Source organism: Rhamphochromis sp. 'chilingali' (genome assembly GCF_963969265.1).
Source record: "Rhamphochromis sp. 'chilingali' genome assembly, chromosome: 14".
Classification (NCBI taxonomy): Eukaryota; Metazoa; Chordata; class Actinopteri; order Cichliformes; family Cichlidae; genus Rhamphochromis; species Rhamphochromis sp. 'chilingali'.
The window spans coordinates 34,808,044-34,816,277 of NC_137941.1; positions in this window are offsets into that span (position 1 = coordinate 34,808,044).

Consider the following 8,234-nt stretch of genomic DNA (forward strand, 5'->3'; position numbering starts at 1 on the left):
AACTCAGGACATAGCACTGGTAAATATTTCCCAAGGATGATCATTTCCCTAGTTTCCTGAACTGTTCTATCTTTGAGTGAACCCATGTTACATAAAGCTCCTTCAGCCGTGCGTACAACTCTTTAGGGCTTTCAGCAGGGTTTACATCACAAGATCGAAATCACTGCCTATATGTCTGAGGATTGATAACATATTTATAAAGAATCGCTGCCTTAACCTTGTCATAATCCAAAGAATCATCAACATCCATAGGTACATATGCACCACCGTAAGCAACGATGTAAACAGTGAAAAACCCAATCATGCTTCTGCCATCGACAGGTAAATGTGATACGCTCCAAGGTAATTAAGAAATGTTTAATATCATCCTCATCTGTCAGTTTATGTAATTTAGGCTCCAGGAAATGGGACTGACCTGATGAGCCAGTAACTGACATACTGGGACCAGCTTGAGGAGTGTCATCATCTAGACTCTGGATCAGGTGGTTCAGCTGCCGGACATTCAGGCACTGGAGAAGTGCGGACTTGTGTTTCTACCTGTAACAGCTGGAACTGATGTTGAAATACTTTAAAATGTTGCTCCTGCCTTGCATCCTCCTGTTTAGCCTCTCTGACCTCCTGCTGGCCCATAGTGAACAAAGAAGAGAAAGCAGATCTGATATTGTTGGCTCCTTACCTTGGCCCTCAATGCCATCTACCCCTCCAGAAGCGCCATTCTCCTCTTGTTCCCCATCAGCTTGTCCTTCCGAGCCCATCTGCTGGCTTTGTACATCTCCTCGGACTACTCTCACAGTCCTTGCTCCTCTCTGCATGGTTTGTTAAGGAGTGAGGAAAAAATGACCCCAAAAAACCCTGCGTATTTTTAACTGGCTGTATCCCACTTCTGACACCAAATATCAGGGACCAAGCAGCCAAGAACATACAGGCACAGGTATAATCTTCAGAAAATGTGTTTTATTATACCCCAGAAGAGCCAAAATTATTACAAAAATTCAAAATGACAGAAACAAACTATTTTTAAGTGGTCAAATTAACAAAACATCATAACTGACCTGCCAAACAAGACACAGCTCCTGTTATCTAGTAGGTGAATAAACCACTGTATACTTTACAGGTGGAAACCACAGAGAAACATAAGACAAGAATAAACCCCAATCTCCCCTCAGAGTGGTCACAACATACGGTTCATTTTATTGGCCTCTGCATTTAAACCAGCTCCACCCTCAGTCTCCTCTTTTTATAGGTGGGGTTTTAAATTTCAGTTCATAAGACCAAGACAGTGTTTTTACAAGGAAAAGAGTTAAGCTTGAGAGTCAAGCTTGAGAGTTAGAAAGAGTAAGTAAATTTCAGTTTCTTGGTTTGTGGATGGATGACAGGGTCACGTTTGCTGTACACATTCAGAGAATAGAGGATAAATGTATTATTATATGTAGGTATTATTATTAAATCTGAATGTTGATGAGACCCGTCCATTCTGTGCTCAGACAGAAACTGTGCTTCACTGTTTCCTGGACGGTGGCAGCTTGCAGTCTGTCTCTGAGTTTCTACAGACGCTGTTCCTTTTATTTAAGGAGGTGTTTTCTCAACAGACTTTCATCCTGGGTTTTCATCTCTAATCCTGGCATAGATTAGAGATATTATTGTATCATGGATGATCTGGGAAAGTTACGATAATATCTTGTGTCCTGTTAAAGAAGGAGAACTTTCCAGGTCATCTTCTTAGATGAAGGGAAAGTGTGTTTTGGGGGATAATTGTCTTTGTTGTCGTTGTAGAAATGTTTTATTTGTTTAAATGAAAAGGTTTAAAAAGAATCTAAATCTTTATCATTTTCTCCATTTTTCTCTTCCTCTCCATTTGTTAATTTTTAACCCATCTTCTCTTTCTTTTCCATCCCTCGGTCTCTTCCATTCTGATTGTAATAACTCGGAATCAAAAATGTAATAAAATGTGAGTATTATGTGGACGAGTATAGCAACAGCTGCAATGGTCCACTTGGGAAAATAAATGTTGGGCATTTTGTTTGTCCTTCACACAACAGTCCTGACTGCTACACTGCCGGACAGGATAGGCAAACACAAAAAACAGAACAAATATAAGGTGTGATTCTGCAGGTGGGGGAACCTGAAAATCAGTCGTAGTGGCTCAGCATGGGGAAGTGAATCACAACTTACAATCATTTCTATTGTGAGTTGTCGATTTTCTTAATGTGCAGATTTGATCGGCTGATCTGGGCTCCTGCTGCTCCGAGGTTTACTCTGTCAATGTATACAACTGAATAGAGTAGAGCAGATGTAGTCCTGGCTGATATTCATCTTCTGCAGTATAAAGTTGGTATTTAGGTGGAATTCAGTGAATGAATCTAATCTGCGATACACAAGGTAACCTAACTCTGAGCATTTCCATCCAGTGAATAACACAGTTAGTCTACCTTAATTTCTTTTGCAGCATGTTCCACAATATGAAAAACCATGTACCATGCACAGACCTAATGTCTAATGTAAAAATATGAGGACATTATATCTAAGCCTTAAATTCTCAGTTTATCAAACACCACTGAGCAGACCTTACCTTTGAACATAACGTCTCTGAGTCAAGTTAGCTACTGTTCTTTTCTCTCCCTGTGAAAAACCACAGCTGTACGTGTAGCTAGCAGACACACTGTGCAACAACCTCTACACACAAACAGTTTGTGTTTGTTGAGTTAAAGCATTGCGTTGAAATGATCTGTTGCTTTAAAACATTTACTCTCTTTATGCTCCTCTCAGCGAGAGCTAGATGCAGAAGTACGGCAACTGCAACTCATGGACATCTACATTTGCTCCGGTGTTGTTATACATAGTTCCCTTTCTTAAAGGCTAAAAATTATTTGGAAAAATTAACATAACTTTAAATATGTAATGTTTTTAATACTTGAATTGGTAATTATCTGTTTATGAAGTTATGTTTGGCAGAGTATACCAATGTATGCTTCACGATTCATCCTGCTACATCTATCAGTAGACATGTTATTAACAAACACTAAAGCCCCGTTTGCACTGGTAGTCACACATGCTCATGCCAAAGCATTGCACGCTACCATGTTTGACAAATCATTAGCTTCTCTTGCCATCATTGTAGTTATTCTGTCTAAAGAATTTTCTCTCTGGCCTGCTCTTTGAAATATTTTCAGGCAAAGTGTAATTTAACATTCCTGATCTTTCATGTATTTGGAGGTTTCCACCCTCTGCATGTCCTTTCATAAAGGCATCATTTTAGATTTTAACAATGACATGTCTACATCCTCATGAGTGTGCACTTTAGTTAGTTAGTAGGTGTATTTTGGGTTTGCAGTGTGATGATGGCCTGTCTCACTGACATGCCTTTGGGACTGATGTTTAAAATTGCAACAAAAATTCAGCATTTTGAATCAGCTTCAGATATTGTTTCTGATTCACTCACAAATGAGCAGGCCTCACATGCCCATGCAACTGTTTGTCAGTAAATAGTAAACTGCGAAAATGGAGGAGGATTTATTAAGGTGGAAATTTCCTAAACAATAAACACAAATATTTTGTAAACCCACTTAAAATAAAACTGAAAATCTGCACTTCAATTACCTGTTGACTGATTTAAAATTGCATCTTTGTCAATCTAATTATGGACCTAACTGTAGGCGCATGTCAACCCACTAAAACCTACTACCACCTTTCTGAAACCCCATGTACACGACAGACTAAATTCAATGAAATTGTCCTTAGTGGAGAACCATGGTGTTATATTTCCAGCACATCTCTGAGGTCTAAACCCTCTTAAACGGTGTCACAACAGTAATCACTACCCCAGGAGACATCCATCACTGCTTTAAAGGTGACCACAAATTATCTGAGAACCACTGGATATTGATTACTCATGTACTGCAGGTGTCAGGTTTAATGTTGCAGTGATTTGATAGTGTCGCCTGTGACAGTCACTGCCCTAACTCTCCTCTGATAGATTTTAATGGTGAAATATTGATTTCTTTCTGGCCAAGGTCTGCCAGCAAAGGGCAGATCATTTGTTGGGGTAATGCAGGAGACTCTGTGTTCTGGTCCCACTCAATCATTTTGACAGGATAGGAGCACCAAAGAAAAAAAAGCATATCAAAGATGGAGAATGAAAAAAGATCGGACCTGCTAAAGGCTGCAGTGCATGTAACCATAATGGAAGCAAAGTGAGACGCACAGAAAAGCGCACATATCTCTTCTACCGGCTCCAGTTAATATGAATACTAATGATGTGTTTATGGAGTGGGAATGCTCAGCAAATCACAGCTGACAGGATAACAGTCAGAGTGCCTTGAACACAGAATGAGGATCTTGAAGAGAGGGTCTATATTTTATTTAAGTGGCTCTCTACTGAGGCTAGGGAGAGAGACTCGGGTAATGTGTTGTGTTACAACTCAGTAGTTGTTCCCCCCAGCCGGAGCGATAACAGACTTGCTAATGGGAAGCCATCAATCACAATCAGGCTACTATTCCACCAGTGTCTCTGTTCTACTCGGCTATGTGAGATGGAGCTGGAATAGAAGTAATAATGGGGTTTTGTGGTATAACAGCATCACCAGCAGCAGCAGCAGCAGCAGCACATCCCACAGTCATATTTCCAGCCAAAGCAATAGATACCCTGCTGTGTCAGCACGTCTTTAACAAGAGACCACAAAATGGCAATGAGGAGTCACTAAGAACTGATTTGAAGACAGTCTCAGGTGGGATGAATGTGCTGGTTTTTATACTGTATTCCCTCCACTTGTGCTGCTCCTACACACACACACACACACACACACACACACACACACACACACACACACACACACACACACACACACACACACACACACACACACACACACACACACACACGGGGTACCAAGCCCCTACTATGACAGAAGGTGCGTTGAGTGCAACAGCAGCTGACCTACAAGATAGGATCAGGGCAAAGCTGGAAACCTGGACGCCCGTAGCTGGTTACCCAGAAGTACCCTCTGTAGGTCTACCAGAAGATGCAATTGTAGCATTACGGACAATCTGTACTACGACCATCACCAAACTCAACCGGTTGATCTACACCACGGCAGAAGATGTGACAGAGATGCTTGGTTGCAAGATGAACAGCCACAAGGAGACTTGAGGCCAAGATCAAGGTAGCATGTAGGGAAGTTAGCCAGCTATTGGAGATGCAGAAAGATGTGATAAGGAAAGGGATGTCTAAGAAGTAAAGCAAGCTGTCCATACCGGAGGCCTTAGAAACTGCCAAGCAAACACTCACATCTTTGGCCAGTTGCTTAAAAAGGTAGAGAAGAGACAGAAATCAGGAGAACACTGGGAACAATATGAGAACAGCCTCACCAAGGAACAGCATACAGGAGAAGGATGCAAGACATGACAACAATGATCAGTAGATCTAAGCAACCTCCACGAACAGGATCCAGTTACCAATACAGTGTTAGACATCCAGAAAAGATCACAAGCATGAAGAGTTGGAGAGCACCAGGTCCTGACATGATTCACGACTCCTGGTTTAAGGAGCTGACTGTACTCTATGAGCGTCTGGCAGCACAAATGAACCTGAATCATGTATCTTGCTTCATATATTTGATGTCTTCAGTTTGCATCTACAATGCAGAAAGTAGTAAAAAAAACATTAAATGAGAAGATGACTGGTAGTGTAGATTGGTGATATAGTTATGCACTTAAAAAACAAGGACATTAAATGGAGACTATTTTAAAAAGTACTTTTTTTCTATTGAGCACTTGGGCTGTTAAACATAAATGTCGGAGTCATTTAAGACTTTCTGGTATACAGTTTATGCTAACAGTGTAAAAGCTTTTTGAAACCACAGCAAACTAGAGATATACATGAAAATATTAACCTATTCTGGTTTAAAGTGAACTGCTCCGTGCAGTTGGACATGGATGCATGAATGCATAGAGCAGTTCAGTTCATATGGATCCATATGCAGAAATAATGACCATAGATAACCAGCAGGGGGAACAATACTACACTTTTCTGGAATCAACCCACCTAACACACCAACAACAAGCTTCCTGAGGTGGATGAGTGATTCTAACAGAGCACAACACTTTTTATTTTTTAGTTATTGGGGAATTTCTACAGTTGAAGTATCCAAAGGACGTGACAGGTCTGTGTCTAATACACACACACACACGCACACACACACACACACGCACACACACACACACGCACACACGCACACACACACACACACACACACACACAGGAGACAGGGTGGGCAAATAATTTTCTAAAGGCTGCACATGAGAAACTGGGACGATGGGACTGGACAGACAGATGAAAATCACTTGAGATTTAACGTTTTTTCCCTAAAGAACTTTGACCTGTAGATTAATGTTACTTTTGGGATCTTCTATTGTACACTGATATGCTACCTGCTCAAAGTCACATTTGGAAATTCTATATGTACACTGTAACAAAAAGAGGGTTTAGTCATGTGGCCAGTCTCTAGCGATTAGGCTGAACAGTGATTTCAATCTTGGCCACTAAATTCAAGATGGTAGGGAAACATGGTGACTTCCACAAACCAGCACCTACTCCTAAGTATTTGTAATGGAGTAATTCTAAGCTCAGATGAATGCATGAGTTTGATGGAAGACATAATAACACACTAATCAGGGGGCAGGGATAGCTCAGTAGGTAAAGTGGTCGCCCCATGATCGGAAGGTCGGCGGTTCGAATCCACTTAACGGCTACCCTGAGGTACCCCTGAGCAAGGTACCGTCCCTACACACTGCTCCCCGGGCGCCTGCTTAGTGGGCTGCCCACTGCTTCACTGAGTGAATGGGTCAAATGCAGAGAAAAACAAGTAATTTCCCCATGGGGATCAATAAAGTATCTATTATTATTATTATTATTAATCAATGAGTACAATATTTTTTGTATTTTTTGTGGTTGAGTAAACTCAGAAAACACCTGACTGTATCTTTAATAATAATAATGGATTGCATTTATATAGCGCTTTTCGAGACCCTCAAAGCGCTTTACAATTCCACTATTCATTCACTCTCACATTCACACACTGGTGGAGGCAGCTACAGTTGTAGCCACAGCTGCCCTGGGGCAGACTGACAGAAGCGAGGCTGCCATATCGCACCATCGGCCCCTCTGGCCATCACCAGTAGGTGGCAGGTGAAGTGTCTTGCCCAAGGACACAACGACCGAGACTGTCCGAGCCGGGGCTCAAACCGGCAACCTTCCGATTACAAGACGAACTGCCAACTCTTGAGCGACGATCGCCCCTGGCCTAAGACTGCAAAGATAGATAATATAGCATGTGTTTGCAGTCATTCTGAGAGACTATACAAAGTGAGATTTTTGTGTAGTTTTTACAAAACCAGTGTGTTAATTTCTAGTCATTTCCAGCGTACATAAATTTGATGTAACTGGGAGCACTCAACCAAGCAACATCACTGATCACCAGTAATTCAGTCTATCACTACTTTTCGAGTGGGACTTCCAGATACAGACGGACAAAATGGTGGTGGCTAACCAACCGGACATAGTGGTGGTAGACAAACAGAAGAAGACGGCCGTAGTGATCGATGTAGCGGTTCCGAATGACAGCAATATCAGGAAGAAGGAACACGAGAAGCTGGAGAAATACCAAGGGCTCAGAGAAGAGCTCGAGAGGATGTGGAGGGTGAAGGTAACGGTGGTCCCCGTGGTAATCGGAGCACTAGGTGCGGTGACTCCCAAGCTAGGCGAGTGGCTCCAGCAGATCCCGGGAATAACATCGGAGATCTCTGTCCAGAAGAGCGCAGTCCTGGGAACAGCTAAGATACTGCGCAGGACCCTCAAGCTCCCAGGCCTCTGGTAGAGGACCCGAGCTTGAAGGATGAACCGCCCGCAGGGGTGTGCTGGGTGTTTATATATATATATATATATATATATATATATATATATATATATATATATATATATATATTTGTGGTCCTTTCTTGGATGCCTACCACTGTGATGGTTACTGGAGCCTTTTTTAGGGAGGCTGCTATGGTCTGTTGTTATGTGTTCCATCATTCTCCTATTCCTTGGATATGTATATATATATCGCCCAAAGAGGCAAAACACCAGCAACTGCTGCTGTAGATCCTTGTGGTCTGGATCAGTGAGCAGTAGCTTCCTTGTGGTACTGAGGTGGGTTGTTGGCCGGTAGTTGGGTGGGGTCGGTCCCTTCTTGGGA